General features: G+C 46.1%; 1 protein-coding gene across 6 annotated transcripts in view; it reads left to right on the plus strand.

Moving 5' to 3' along the window:
* The first annotated feature begins 392 nt into the window (after positions 1-392).
* LMO7 (LIM domain 7) overlaps positions 393-15967 on the plus strand; it is a 251676-nt gene continuing 236101 nt past the window's right edge. For 3 of the 6 annotated variants that reach the window (XM_073580396.1, XM_073580397.1, XM_073580401.1), the window contains exon 1: positions 393-524. The gene's annotated coding sequence lies outside the window, so the exon portion shown is untranslated. The remainder of the gene's footprint in view (positions 525-15967) is intronic. The other 3 variants (XM_073580400.1, XM_073580399.1, XM_073580398.1) reach the window with 1 other exon arrangement.

The following is a 15967-nucleotide window of genomic DNA, read 5'->3' on the forward strand; positions in this document are numbered from 1 at the left end:
AAACCGTAAAGAACAGAGTCGCCCCCTGGGTCTCTGTCGCCCAGGGGTCCTCACAGCCGGTCCTGGAGTGGGGGAGCAGAGCGGGTTATGTGCCAGTCTCTGGGGTCCAGCTCTAGGGGCTCCATGTACCTCCCCAGCATTGGCCATGTACACGGCTCCAGACACCCGAGGGGTCACAGTCGGGGGGCAATGGTCCCGAAGTTCCCTGACCGTCCCTACAGCCAGGGCACGCTCCCATTAGCTCCTACAGGTCTCATGAAGCCGGGGAGCTGGTACAGGTCCCTGTAATGTGCATGTGGAGATGTCAGCTGGCAGCGCTGGAGCACGAGTGACCAGAGCGCACACAGTCCGCCAAACTCCGCTCCACAGTCAGGACCCCCGCTAGTGGGCGGGGCAGGAGCCGGGGCGGGGGCGTGGCTGAAGTCCGGTGGGAGAAGCTGTGGGGGAGGGAGCGCTCACCTGCCGCCGGGACACAGAGGAGCCGTGTGTGAGGAGAGTCAGGAGACAACGCGCCACAGACACAGGTGAGCGGCGGGAGGACGTGGCGGGCTCCGTGCACCGGGTGTCGCGGTGTCTGCAGGGGTGTGCTCCTGTGCTGCTCGGACAGTCTGGGGGTTACATGGTGCAGGGGCATCATATCCTGCCGTGTAGCTGAGGCGCTGTAGTGTCTGCAGTGAGAGAAGTTTGTCAGATGTTCAGAGCCCTGTACAAGGCATTGTGTAACTACAGTACTTACACAGGACTGCAGGGCTTACATAGGACTGCATATATCCTGCCGTGTAGCTGAGGCGCTGTAGTGTCTGCAGTGAGAGAAGTTTGTCAGATGTTCAGAGCCGAGTTTCTCCTGTACAAGGCATTGTATAACTACAGTACTTACACAGGACTGCAGGGCTTACATAGGACTGCATATATCCTGCTTATAGTCGCCATTTCCTTCACCTGTCCATTAGTTTTGATGACAATGTTGGTTATTCTCTTTGGGGATCTCGTGAGATTTCTCTGCTCTCTCTCCAATATGAGGGATTCCGCCTCTGATGCTTCCCCCTCTTTATAGAGCTCTCCATAAATAATGGTCCCAAACATTCGCCATCAGCGACTTCCCCCACAGTCACTGTGTACACTGAAGCCGAGATTGATGCTAATGACAAGTTCCGTTAGTGGTGTGACCTGCTGAGCTCTGCTACATGTGCATGCCAGTGGTGCAGAGGGGGGTGCGGATCGCTGGCTGGCACTTGCAGTTCTCCCTGGGTTTCGGCTGATGGTTTGCATACACAGCTGCCAGTCATATTTATTGCACGGAGGAGCTTTGCACCCGTCTTCTGCCAGATGGGAGTTTACTTTGTGGTCTCTCTAAAATGTTGGCTCTGGTGAGGAGAACATTGGTATAGGGTAGATGGCCCCAAATATTTGTGTTTCTGTTTCCTGTCTGCGGTCGTATGTTCCTCCCTTCCATACTGGATTACTGTGGGGTCCGAGCGTCTGTGTTATTTCTGCAGTGTGGATATTTAGGTCCAGGTGCTAACAGCCAATTGTGCCCATAGTGAACCAGACACAGGTGTGAACGAGACGCAGAACGCGAGACAAGTGCAGCCAATGGACGAGAAATAACCATAATCTGACATGAAACGTTTTCAGCACAGAGCTGCCCCATAATGTGGAATTTCACAAGACTGAACAGACAACAAATTAGTAAATTCCTCTAAAATCAGCGAGATCTCATACATGCGGAGTGGGGAGGCGCAATACAAAGTGACCGGCTCAGTGCTCCTAGGGGAGAGCACCTCGGTACTCGCAGCATTTTAAAGAGTTCATTACTTTTCATTGTGATGGATTTGTAACAGTATGTCTGATATTCTGTCATGGTGTCGGACTAGCTGAACCATCGAGATCCAAACGAGTGGATCCAAAAAGTTGTAGGGCTGGGGATAATTGAAGTTATGGCCATTTCGCAATGCGCCCAACAGTGACCACAGGCAGGATGGGTCTCTCCATGCATCTTTTCTCCATGGGTCCCATTCTAAAAAACAACTATTTTCGGTGCCTTTGCATCACTTTCCTATATAGTTAAACCATATGCAGATGCATGGTGGCCACACAGAGGCAAAAAACAACAACATACTTTTGGGCTCCTTGTGGTGAACAAGGGCCTATAGGAATGTTAAAGGGAATCTGTCACCCTTTTTTGACTATCAGCTGCCGGCATTGACATCGGGCTTATCTACAGCATTCTGTAATGCTGTAGATAAGCCCCAGATGTATCCTGAAAGAGAAGAAAAACACGTTAGATTATACTCACCGAGGGGCCGGTCCGGTCCGATGGGTGTCGCGGTCCAGTCCGACGCCTCCCATCTTCATACAATGCCGTCCTCTTCCCTTCCTGTAGTGGCTACGGCGCACTGTTCTGCCCTGTTGAGGGCAGAGCAGAGTCCTGCTGTGCGCAGGTGTCGGGAGAGGTCTGGCGCCTGCTCACTGCAGTATTCTGCTCTGCCCTCAACAGGGCAGAGCAGTGTGCCTGCGCCAGAGCCACTACAGGAAGGGAAGAAGAGGACGGCATCGTATGAAGATGGGAGGCGTCAGACTGGACCGCGACACCCATTGGACCGGACCGCCCCCTGCGGAGAGTATAATCTACCGTCTTTTTCTTTCTGGTTACATCGGGGACTTATCTACAGTATTACAGAATGCTGTAGATAACAGGGCTGTGGAGTCATGTAAGCCAAACCTGCGACTCAGACTCCTCAATTTCCCTTACACCGATTCCACGACTCCCGACTCCCACATATATTGCTTATATTTAAGTGAAAAATTTATTGTAGTACAATGTGAACATCAGACATTGAATCATTTTTATGATACAATAATCAAGATAGTAATATCGATTACATATATACAGTATGTATATATAAAAACACTATGACTTATCTCAGCTAAGACGAACCCTAGATCCTCAGGCTACATTCACACCATGGGCGTAGCCAGGATCAAACCTGGGGGGGGGCAGAACCTCATACTGCACACCTCAGCAGCTGCCGAACCTCATACTGCACACCCCTACACTTGAAAATAAAGCCTGCACCATAAGAAGATGTGGTGATGAATGCAGTCTGTTTATTCCAACTATCAATTGATGTTGATGTGTTTCTAAGGACGAGCAATACCTGTCCTGCGCATCCTTTTGGGCAGCTATGAGGTGTTCCTGACTGGTGCTAAAAAAAAAAAAAAAAAGGAGTGTTAGTCTGTGTGCTACCCGGCTTTCATTCTTTTTGTTACAGATAAGATATGGATAGACAGATATGAATAGAGCAGATTTCTAATCTGCTTTTGCTATTGAAAACTTTGAGCTAAAAAACCTTTCAGGTGATGCGGTTTTTTAAAAAGCTGATCTGCTTTTGCAGCTGAAAAACGTATCCTCAAAAAATGCAGGAAAAACGCTGTGTGTGAATGTAGCCTTAGATCAGGAATAGAACAGTAATTTATAGGACATTTCATAACTTTCCCAAATTCCTGTGAAAAAATATTCAGCACATTCTGCATTGAATTACTGTACCCAATTTATTATGTATTTTAGGAGTCGGTCCATTTTATTCCGACTCCCACCAAAATGAGCTCCGACTCCACAGCCCTGGTAGATAAGCCCCTGATGTCAATGCCGGCAGCTGATAGTCCAAAAAAAAAAAAAAAAAAAAAAAAAAGGGTGACAGATTCCCTTTAATGTCAGGATAAGACCCCATTATATACTTTAGGCTTAAGGTACTCTCACACTTAGCGATGCACCAGCGATCCCGACAACTATATGACCCGGTCAGGATCGCTGTTGCATCGCTAAGTGGTCGCTAGTGAGCTGCCAAACAGGTAGATCTCACCAGCGACATAGCAGCGGTCAGACAAGGCGATGATGACTTCCTGCCGCCCGCGTCCACTCGTCGCCACAGCAGGAAGCTGACGACGAGAAACGGCCCAGGCCGTTCTCGCGCGATCAGCGATAACCAGCGGGGGAGCCGGTCGGAGGTAAGTATCACACACAGCGATATCACTAGCAATATCGCTGCTACGTCACAAAACCAGTGACGTTATAGCGATATCGCTTAGTGTGACGGGCCCTTAAGTGCACAGACGCAGTGTGCACAGAATCTTAGGGTGTGTGCACACGCCGGCGATTCTTCTGCGGATCCGCAGCGGTTTTGGAAACTGCTGCGGTGTACAGTACCATAATATCCTATGGGAAATGGAAACCGCAGTGCAGACGGTGTGGTTTTGCTGCGGTTTCTAATCTGCAGAAACAATTGACATGTCAATTCTTTCTGCGGATTCCGCTGTGGTTTACCATCTCCTCCATTGTAGAGGTGATAAACTGCAGGCTAATCCACAGATAAACCGCAGGAATCGGATCAATCAACCGCAGGAATCGTATCGATCCGCAGCATGTGCACGTACCCTTTGGCTGTGTGCCCACGTTGCATTTTTTTAAGCGTTTCCGCAGCGTTTGTGCCGGCTCAGACGCTGCAGAAACGCTTAAAAGATGCTTCAAATTAATTTGCATGCTTTTTGTGCCAATGCATGCGTTTTTAACCGCTCAGGAATCGCTTAGTGGCTAAAAACGCAGCATGCTCATTAATTTCCGCATTGCTGAGCGTTTTTAGCCTTCCCCAATGTTCCCAGAAAACACGTGTCAAAAAACGCGTCAAACGCGCGGCTTTTTTGCACAAAAGGGGATCAGTTTCCTGAGCGTTTAAAAACGCTAGCGTGGGCACGTAGCCTTACACTTATCCTTCTACATGCTTATCTTAAAGGCAAGGGTCACACATCCGTAGATTCTCTCATTTGTGAGAATCGGACAGAATAGCCTAATGCCACTGATCTGAGTGTTAGCACAGTGTGATCCGATTCTCTCAGATGTGAGGAGTAAAATTTCTCCCATCATCTACATTTTGTGCGTCTGCAGAAATCAGTCCAATGACTTCTATGGACCCATAGACTTGAATGGGCAAGTCTAGTTCAATTTACGCCACCTAATACAGTGGTGTGAATGAGCACTAACTCAGACACTTCGAAAAACTGCCCCACAAATTTCACGAGTGTTTCCAGCTTAATGGGTACAATAATTTTAGAACGCCATCTGGATGAATAAATAGTTTTCCAGGTTTGATATTGATGACCTATTCTTAAAGGGAACCTGTCACCCCCCCGCAGGCGTTTTTAAGTAAAAGAGCCACCTTGTGCAGCACTAATGCTGAATTCTGTCAAGGTGGCTCTTTTATTTAGCGTCCCTTCCACTGCCAAAATAATCGTCTTTAAAATTGGTCAGACATACCTGATATTTGTCAGGGGGCAGGGCTTTCCTCCCTGGACAAAGACGCCTCACATACGTGAGTCATGTCCAGCTTTTGAATTTGGTGCCGCCTCCTCAGCGTTCATTTCTTTTTCTCGCACCTGCACTGTAATATTCTTTCAGTGGTGCAGCAGGACCTGTGATGATGTCAGCACCATGTGACCAGTAGGGGCGGAGCTCAGCAAGCAGTGGTGCCAGCAGGGCCTGTGATGACGTCAGCACCATGTACACATTAGATTAACATTGGCCAGAACCTGCCAACAGTTTAATGTGTATGGGGGCCTCATGACTCTTCCAGAACATGCAATTTTTTTTTTCTTTTAAGCTAGATGAGGATTTTCTTGTTTCGGCCACTGATAGTGTAGTCTGGCAGTGTCTCTCTCATAGTGAACACAGGAGCGCATGGTAGAGTGATCGCTCCTAGTGTATGTAGGAGTTGGGAGAGAACACTGCCTGCCAAACTATTGTTCTGCCAACCGCTGTTTTGCATGGGCTCCTAAGATACATCACTGTTATCAGATTGGTGGAGATTCTGCACCCTCTCCCCCACTAATTAGCAGTTATCTCCGTTTACTGTGTAATGGACAAAGCGAAGAACTGCAGCCCAATTTCCATTGATTTGAATAGGAGCTGATCTGCAGTTAGCAGCCCTTTGGACCTCCATCTGTACAATGAAGAGGATTAGAATAGTTCAACATGTTAGACACACATGTCTTGGAGCACACATATGGGATGGTGAGCATGCTCAACCATAGGAATAAGTGGGGAAAAAAGAGCCAAACCATGACTGCAAGAAGCATTTTCAGACTAATGTAACCTTTTTATCACCATACAGTATAGCCCATCCTTCAGATGTCCACATGGGATGATCACATCGCAGGAGCTTGATCTCACATGACAGAATTGTCAGTATTTGGACAGGCCCTATAGACAATAGATCCCTATGTATACTTATACAGTGGGAAATAACTTCCATCCCTCTGTGAGAGTTGGACGTTGGGAATTGTCCTAGTATATACAGTTCTGGCAAAAATTAAGAGACCACTGCACAATATTATAAAAATCAGCTTTTCTACATGTCTGACAGCCATTCCATTCCAGTGTCAGTTGAATTCCAACCAGCGTACAACTCATTCTTCTTAATGTGCTTCTGATTAGGTGATCACTTGAACTAAATCTTACTTAACGAATGAAAGTATAAAAAACCCTGCTGTGGCGTTCACAATCCTCTTGCAATAGGACAAGCTGGATGGCAAAATAAGTGCTATCCCAAAAGTAATAGGAATAAAAGAATGAAAAAATAACTTTAAGCCATGCCAAAGGAGTTGAAAAGATGGCCTCAATTCTGGCTTTACTTGCAGAGGGATACAGTGAGCATCATGTTGCCTCCATCATTTAAATTTCTAAGACAGCATCCCATTACAACAAGGTCAAGCAGCAGACATTGGGGACAACAAAGCTACAGACCGGCAGAGGGCGAAAACGACTCTCCACTGAGCGGGATGACCATCTTATTCGAATGTCACTCAGCAACTGCAAGATGACATCAAGTGACCTACAAAAGGAATGGCAAATGGCAGCTGGGGTGAAGTGCATTGCAACAACAGTTTGTAACAGGCTCCTAGAGGCAGGGCTCAAGTCATGTAAAGCTAGAAAAAAAGCCTTTCATCAATGAGAAGCAAAAGAGAGCCAGGCTGAAGTTTGCCAAAGACCATAAGGGTTGGACCATAGTGGACTGGAGTAAGGTAATCTTCTCTGATGAGTCTAATTTTCAGCTTTGCCCAACACCTGGACCTGTAGAGGCTTACAAGCCACAGTGTCTTGCACCCACAGTGAAATTTGGTGGAGGATCGGTGATGTTGGGGTAGCATGGTGGCTCAGTGAATAGCACTGCAGCCTTGCATCGCTGGAGTCCTGGGTTCGAATCCCACCCATGACAACATCTGCAAGGAGTTTGTATGTTCTCCCCGTGTTCCTCCCACATTCCAAAAGACAATACAGTTAGGGAATTTAGATTGTGAGGCATGGAGACAGCAATGATAATGTGTGCAAACTAAAGCGCTGCGGAATATGTTAGCGCTATATAAAAATAAAGATTATTATGTTTCAGCAAGACTGGAATTGGGCAGGTTAATCTTTGCGAAGAAAGTATGAATCAAGCCGCATACAAGGTTATTCTGGAATACAAGATTATTCTGGAAAAACCGTTGATTCCTTCAGCTCATGCAATGTTCCCCAACTCTGAGGACTGTTTTTTTTCCAGCAGGACAATGCACTATGCCACACAGCTAGGTCAATCAATGTGTTGATGAAGGACCACCACATCAAATCCCTGTCATGGCCAGCCCAATCTCCAGATCTGAACCCCATTGAAAACCTCTGAAATGTAATCAAGAGGAAGATGGGTAGTCACAAGCCATCAAAGAACTGCTTACATTTTTGTACCAGGAGTGGCATAAGGTCACCCAAAAGCAGCGTGAAAGACTGGTGGAAAGCATGCCAAGACGCATGAAAGCTGTGATTGAAAATCATGAATATTCCACAAAATATTGATTTCTGAACTCTTCCTGAGTTAAAACATTTGTATTGTTGTTTCTAAATGATTATGAACTTGTTTTCTTAGCATTACAGTATTTGAGGTCTGCGAGCACTGCATTTCTTTTTGTTATTTTGACCATTTCTCATTTTCTGAAAATAAATATAAAATTAGTGCTTGGAAATTCGAAGACATGTTGTCAGTAGTTTATAGAATAAAAAGCAATTTACATTTTACTCAAATATACCTATAAAGAGAAAAATCAGACAAACTGAAAATTTTGCAGTGGTCTCTTAATTTTTGTCAGAGCTGCACTTCTAACTGAAAATGTCTAAATTGATGGAAATAGGGCCTGAAGGCTTATTTTTGTGCCATCAGAATATACTTAGGAGAATATTCTGGAGAACACGCCAAATGTGATGTGAACAGAGTTATACAAAATAAGGAAAAAGTATCATCAGACTTTTAGGGGGGTTGTTCATTATCTTTTACATTAATGGCCTATCCTTATAATTGGTCATTAAAACCAGATTGGTGGGGGTGCGACATCCAGAGTCCCCACTGATCAGCTGTTCCCGGTGGCGGCTGTATTCTATCAGTTGCAGAACAGTACAGCTGTCAGCTGAATGGGTCAACCAAGTACTTCATATCTGATCGGGACCTGCACTACCCTGCCGCGACCACTATACGATTCACTGATCTGTGCTGTCCTGCTCTGCAACTGTTAACACCTGGCACCAACAACAGCTGATTGGTGGAGATGCCAGGTGCCACTCCCACCGATCTGATTAATAACCATTTCTAAGGAGGGGCCATCAATATGAAAGTGCTGGACAACCACTTTAGTGGCAATCTGAGGCCAAGTATTGTCCTCAGGTTTTTCCAGCTATGATGGCCTGTTAGAATATAAGCAACATTTTAGTGGAAAACATATAATTTTTCATTACATTCATTCTATTTTGCGTTAATTCCAGTGAAGCACATGAAGAGTTAACAAATTGACAGCAGTTTTGAATAATTTGAGGGGTGCTGTTTTTAAAGTGGTAAACATTTTGTGGGTTATCCAATATGTGAGCCACTGAAAGTTACTTCATAAGTTTCTAGAAAAAATGTAAATAAAAAATGGAAAATTGGTGCTCAACTTTGACCTTACATTTGGTAAGTTTTTTTTTTTTTTTTTTTTTTTTTCTTTAACTAAATCTGTGTTTACCGTATATTACCAGACACACACTACATGCAAATTACTTGCCCAATGCTGCCTTCTTCAGGATCCAGTGCAGTTCTGTTTTTTTGTGAATGACATCACTTCTCTTCAATAAGAGTCAGTGATAAGCGGTCATAGAGGAGCGCTTAGGAAGCAACCCAGGGGCAGACAAAAATGTCAGGTCTCCACCGCAGCTCCAGTCGAAAACCTCCAATGGAGGATAGGAGCAATGAGAAAATGGAAACGGTCTTAGGAGTGCAGGAAAGAGACTCAGACAAGAGATGGGGTTAAACCACAACGCGTTTCGACGGAGAATCCGTCTTCATCAGGTGGAACTCTCACCTGATGAAGACGGATTCTCCGTCGAAACGCGTTGTGGTTTAACCCCATCTCTTGTCTGAGTCTCTTTCCTGCGCTCCTAAGACCGTTTCCATTTTCTCATCACTTCTCTTCAGACACAACGACTTAGGGTATGTGCCCACGTTCAGGAATCGGCAGCGCTTTGGACACAGCACATGTACAGGTGAAATTTATCTTGTGGAGACTCGAGTCTCTGCAAGATAAATAGTCATGCTGCGGTCTGGAAAGACACGCCGCGAATGTCCATCTCCACGGGTGATCCGCAGGCATCTCAGCACGCATAGTGGACATGCGATTTCTTGAAATCCCATCCACTATGCTGTAACACCTGGACGCTGCGGTGTACGCAGCGTCCAGCCCGCACCGTTTACTGACCGTGGGCACATACCCTTAAGTTTACCACTAACATAAACTACAATGTGTCACGAAAAAATATTGTCAGAATCCCAAAGATATGTTAGACCATTCAAGAGTTTTTAGCACATAAAGGGGCACAGATTTAGAAAATGTAGCTTGGTAACTAAGGATGCATGGCACTTGGGTACATTGTACCATGCAACCCCAACATTGGAGTGATCTAAAAGAACAGTTATTGAAATATAAAGTACATTCTGCTTGTGAAAGAACATGCTGTAAATATACAGTTTTGAAAATATCTTATATTCTGTGAGCAACACATACACAGCAGTATTCAATTTTTTGGCATGTTTGTTGTTGTGTTAAGCATACCTTTCAAAATGTATGCAGTGTCCTGCAGCTTCACGCTTCTCCTCCTTCCAGAGAAATGACATGCATGTTGATTGGGTGATAACTGCATAGTCACTTAAGCTGGAGTCACACATAGCGACTTACCAGCGATCCCGACAACGATATCAATGTGTCAGGATCGCTGGTAAGTCGCTATGTGATCGCTGGTGAGCTGTCACACAGACAGCTTCACCAGCGATTAGCACAGCAACGCCGCGCTCGTTAGCGCTGATGCCATATTCGTGTCAAAAATAGAATTAAAATAAAAAATATTGTTGTTCTCACCTTCCGACGTCCCGCGCAGCATTCCCGCCTCTCTCCACGCTCCGGTCCCAGTAATCCTTTGCGAGAATTACTGTGATGACGTCCGTTCTCGCGGGATCGCGAAGTCTCGTGGTCATTCTTGCAAAGGATTACTGGGAGTGTGGAAAGAGGCGGGAAGACTGCGCGGGACGCCGGAAGGTGAGAATAATAATTATTTATTTTTTTAATTATTTTACAACTGATCGCTGGTCTCCCGCCTGTCACACACAGCGATGCGTGCTGGCCAGCGGGAGATCAGCGACGAAAAAAATGTCCAGAGGTTTCTAGCAGCGATCAGCGATACCGGCAGGGGGGCCGGTCGCTGATCGCTGTCACACACAGCGATCTCGCTGGTGAGATCGCTGTTGTGTCACAAAAGTTGTGACTCAGCAGTGATCTCGCTAGCGAGATTGCTATGTGTGACGGGGCCCTTACCTGATAGCTATCTCCTTGTTAATACTGGCAACAGTGTTCAGCTCCAGATAGTCTAGGTCCTGAGAATTGATTTGTCTAATCACGTAGTAATTAGTGTAGTAACATTGTAAGCAAAGTGATTAAATGTCTGTGAGTTGTTTTGCTCTTTTCATGAACTATATTAATGCCATAGCTCGTAACGTGATGTCATATCTCTTTAAATGGAATCTGACAGTAGATTCATTCTGTTCGACCCACGGGCAGCACTTATCACTTACTAGCTTCTTTATTGCAGTCGTGCATGTTTTACTCTGAAGTATACCAGTGTTTGAAATTATACAGTACATAATTGGAAAAACCAGCTGACCAGACTGGCTAGTCTACAGAGGAGTCACCCCTCCCTGCACCCATAGACTGGCGGTTCTCTCCCTATGTGTATGTATTGTGAGCAGACCTGCCATTCTAGAGAAGTGGGTCAGGGAGAAGCTGCCAGTGCCAGCCTCGGACTAGTCAGCCTATACACGTGGTTGCCAGCAGTCTTTTCAAAGTATAGAAACATCATAGCATTTCAGGTTAAAACCTATGCAACTACAATAATTCAGCCAGTGTCTGATCTATGCTGCCCTTGGTTCAGGTAGCATGAATCAGATGTTAGGTTCCCTAAAATGTATCCAGGCAGTGTAGGTCTTGAAGATAGAAATTATTGTATACCTCTATGCCCCCAAAGTGATGCTTCAGTGCTGAGAAATCATTCCCTGAAAATATATGGTAATGAAACTGAAAATGGTAATTAGACCTACCGGTGATTGTATTTCTAGGAATCCATCCTGACAGCACCATGGAGGACGTCCTTCTTATCCTCATTGGGACAGGAAACAAGAGGTTAAAAGGACCCTCCCCTTACCACCTTTCAGTGTCTTTCCAAAGAACCACATCTGGATGGATGCAAAAGAAATTTTATTAAAAAATCTTATACAAGCGTTACGTCACATCAGTATAGAATATTTGCAGTAGGGAGGGAACTAGTAGTGCTGTCAGGATGGATTCCTGGAAATAGAATCACCGGTAGGACTAATTACCGTTTTCCAGTTCACCACCGGAGAGCACCATGGAGAAGTACCAAAGGATGATAGTCTAGGGCGGGACTACTGCCTGAAGAACCTTCCTACCGAAGGCTAATTGCCCTGAGACTATCTCCAGCTTATAGTGTCTAGAAAAGGTGCTAAGACTAGACCAAGTTGGCCCTTCAAATTTGGTCTGCTGAAGCTCCCCCTTTTTCTGCCCATGAAGTGGCCATAGCCATAGCCCTAGTAGAATGGGATCTGAGAATATCCCAGAGGAGAACTTCCCTGGGCTTCGTAAGCTAGACTTCTCATGGATCTGATCCACCTTTTGATTGTTGCCTTACTACCTTTGTTTGTACCCCCGTACTGTACAAACAAATTTTTGTCCTGCCTCCAACCCTTTGTTGCCTCGTATTTGAGAACCGTCTTCCTAACGTCTAGGTTAGGCTCGTTCTTTTGGGTTTCTAGTGTGTTTGCAGAATGAGGGAAGCACAACTTCCTGATTTATGTTTGAGTTTGAAACAACCGTAGGGAGAAAGGCTGGGTCGAGCCTCAAGACTAAACGATCTTCAAACACTTGCAAGTATGGGTTCCGAATAGACGGGGCTTGTAGTTCCCCTAGTCTTTTTGCTGACATAATCGCAACCAAGAAGGCAGTTTTGAGTGAAAGTTTACTAATACCATATCCTCTAATAGATCATATGGGTGTTTACACAAGGCATTAAGGACCAGATTAAGATCCCATGGTGGAACCGACTTTCGTATCAAAGGTTTCAGCCTCTGTATGGCTTTGGAAAACCTAGCTATCCAGGGGTGCAAGGCCAGAGTAGAGTCAAAGAATACACTAAGGGCCAACATCTGCACCCTCAGGCTACTGGGTCTAAGACCTTTCTTAAATCCTGACTGCAGGAAGTCAAGGATGTTTAGACGGGTAGAATCTACTGACTCCTCTGCACAATAACTGCAGAATCGTTTCCATATTTTGTTGTAAATGGCGGAGGTCACTGGTTTCCTACTTGCTTGAAGCGTGGAGATCACTTCATCAGACAGACCTCTGGACTTCAGGACCCTCCCATTCAGGATCCAGGCTGAGAGTTGGAGAAAGTTCGGGTTGTGATTGACAACTGGGCCTTGGTGGAGATCTTCCCTCCTTGGCAGTAGGATGGGGTCTTCCCTCGACAACTTCCTCAGCAGAGGAAACCAGCTCCTCTTCGGCCAGAAGGGCACTACTAAGTTAACCGTCGCCCTTTCGTCGTGTATTTTCCTGAGAATTCTCGGAATCAGAGGAACAGGTGGGAATGCATATAAGAGGCCCTCTTCTAATGGCTGGGATAGAGCATCGAGTCCTGCTGAACCGTCCAGAGGATCTAGAGAGAAAAATGTTCTGACTTTTGCATTTTCTCTGGTGGCGAACAGATCCACATCTGGTCTCCCCCAGCGTTGGCACAACACGCTGAACACATCATTGTTCAATTCCCACTCTGTGGAGGCTACTTTCTTCCTGCTCAGAAAATCTGCCACCTGGTTTTTATCTCCTTCTAGATATACTGCTGAGATTGATAGGACAGAACCTTCTGCCCATCTGAAGATCTGCTTTTCCAGATGCTGTAGTGCCAGATGCTTTGGACCTCCTTGGTGATGCAGAAATGCTACTGCAGTCGTATTGTAGGATTAAAAATTTTTTATGCTTGCCTTTGACCAGCAACCGAACTTGGAGAAGCACTTTCCACACTGCGTATAACTCTCTGAAATTCGAGGACTTGGATTTTTTCTCTGGGCTCCATTCTCCTTGGAAGTATCTTCCTTCCACGTGACTGCCCCAGCCTGTCTGAATTGCTTCGGTGGTGATGATGACACACGTTAGAGAATCCACGGAACTCCAGTCTGGAGGTTTCCTGGAATGGTCCACCTCACGCAAGGGATGCAAGATGTCATCAGTCCCAGAATCTTCATTGCTTCCCTGATAGAGCAGAGGTTTCTTGCGAACTGGTGAATCCTTTCTACTATCACCGTCTGTTTTTCATCTGGTAAGAAAGATGTTCTCAAATGGGAGTCTAGCAAAAAACCCCAGAAATGTTATCCTTGGCTCTGGGACCAGGTTCAATCTCTCCCAGTTTATGATCCATCCTAGATTCTGCAGTGTGGAGATAGACGTATGGCAATCGGCCCTGAGCTGTTCTCTGGAATTGGCCACTACCAGGAAGTCGTCTAAATAAGGCATAATTGTGATGTCACGATTTCTCAGATAGGCGACCACTTCTACCTTTAGTTTGGTAAACACCCTGGGGGCTGAAGCTAGGCCGAAGGGATGGCACCAAAACTGGTAGTGACAGACCGTCCCCCGAACTCTCAGGGCAAACCTCAGATATCTCTGGTAGGATTCGTGAATCGGGATGTGATAGTATGCACTTTTCAAATCTATAGTGCACATCACCATATCCTTGTCTATGAGGTGAATTGTGAACCTTATGGACTCCATCTTGAATCTCTTGTACCTTACGCATTTGTTCAGGGGGTCTGAGATTTATTCTTGCCCTGGTTTCTCCTGAAGATTTTGTTCATTGAGAAGAGGCTTGAGTAATAACCTCTGCCCTTCTCCTGAACGGGAACCAGGACTATAGCCCCAATTCTCAATAGGTCCTGAATGTCCGACCATATCGGGGAAGTTGAGGGAAAGCAAGGGTTGGTTATCACGAACCTCTCTGGGGGTGTACAGACGAACTCTACCTTGTAACCTTGGGAGTCGGTCTGTAAAACCCATGGATTTTGAGATACTTTTTCCCAACCCCCTATTGCGACGGCGTCATTTTCTATGTGAACCTGAGCCTGAAAAGATGGAAACTCTACCCTTCCCTCCTTTGGGGTAACTCCACCTACCCGTCTGCCCCTTTCCCTTGTAGTCTGACTTCTGACTAGGCCGGGGCCTACAAAAGGGCTGGTATTTCTTTGGCCTCTTTTCGGGAAACCCTTTCTTTTTATCTGAGGCTTTGTTTAGAATGTCATCTAGAATGGGCCTAAACACTTTTCCCCCTGAGAAGGGGATGGAGCAAAGTTTATTTTTAGATTGAGTGTCCCCTGACCAGATCTTTAGCCAAATAGCGCTTCTAGCTGCGTTGGACAATGACCCATTTCTGGCTGCGAATCGTACCTACTCAGCCGATGCGTCAGCCATGAAGCCGGTCGCTAGCTTTAGGAGGGGCAAGGATTTAAGAATAGTGTCTCTGGGAATCTTGGCTCTTAAATGCTCTTCCAAGTCCTCTACCCATAAGTTCATAGAGTGAGCCACCGATGTTGCGGCAATGTTGGCCCGTATTATGGCTGCTGAGGTCTCCCAGGTTATTTTCAGAAGTCCATCTGCTTTCCTATTCATAGACTCCTCCAGGCTTTTCGCCACCTTGGCCATGGGGACATCTATTTTGGGAACTTCTTCCCAGGCCTTGACATCTTCCGAATCAAACGGTGAATGGAATCTGAAGTCTCTTGGGATCACCAACCTTTTTTCTGCGTCCTCCCATTCCTCCAGGATCATGGAGCGGATGTGGGCATTCACCGAGAACACCCTACTCAGCTGAGAACGTAGACCGCCGAACATTTCGTCCTGGACAGAGCGGGCTTTTGGGGTTCATCTGTGTCCCTGGATGAAAAAGGATACCGCTCCCCCCCCCCTCCTCTTCCGGTGGATCGCTAAGGGCTTCCCCCTCCTCTTGGTCGGATTCCAATGATAATTCGTCTTCAGAGGATATGACAGACTCCCTCAGTCTCTTCCGAGATCCCTGAGGTTCCGATCGCGAGGTCTTGGGGTACCCTAGGCCTGATATAGAAGCTTGGACCTCCTGCCTTATGATGGAACTCGTATTGGCCATTAAGGAGGTTTGTTCCTCTCTGACAATCTTCATAGTACAAGCATCGCAGAGGTGCTTCTGCCAGGTCTCAGGTAGCTTAGCAGTACAGATGGGGCATTTTTTTTTATTTATTTCCGATTTTGTTGTTATCCTTCTTAGCAGCTGTCA

The sequence above is a fragment of the Dendrobates tinctorius genome, unplaced genomic scaffold, assembly GCF_039654945.1.
Source record: "Dendrobates tinctorius isolate UK_male_01 unplaced genomic scaffold, ASM3965494v1 ptg000064l, whole genome shotgun sequence".
NCBI lineage: Eukaryota > Metazoa > Chordata > Amphibia > Anura > Dendrobatidae > Dendrobates > Dendrobates tinctorius.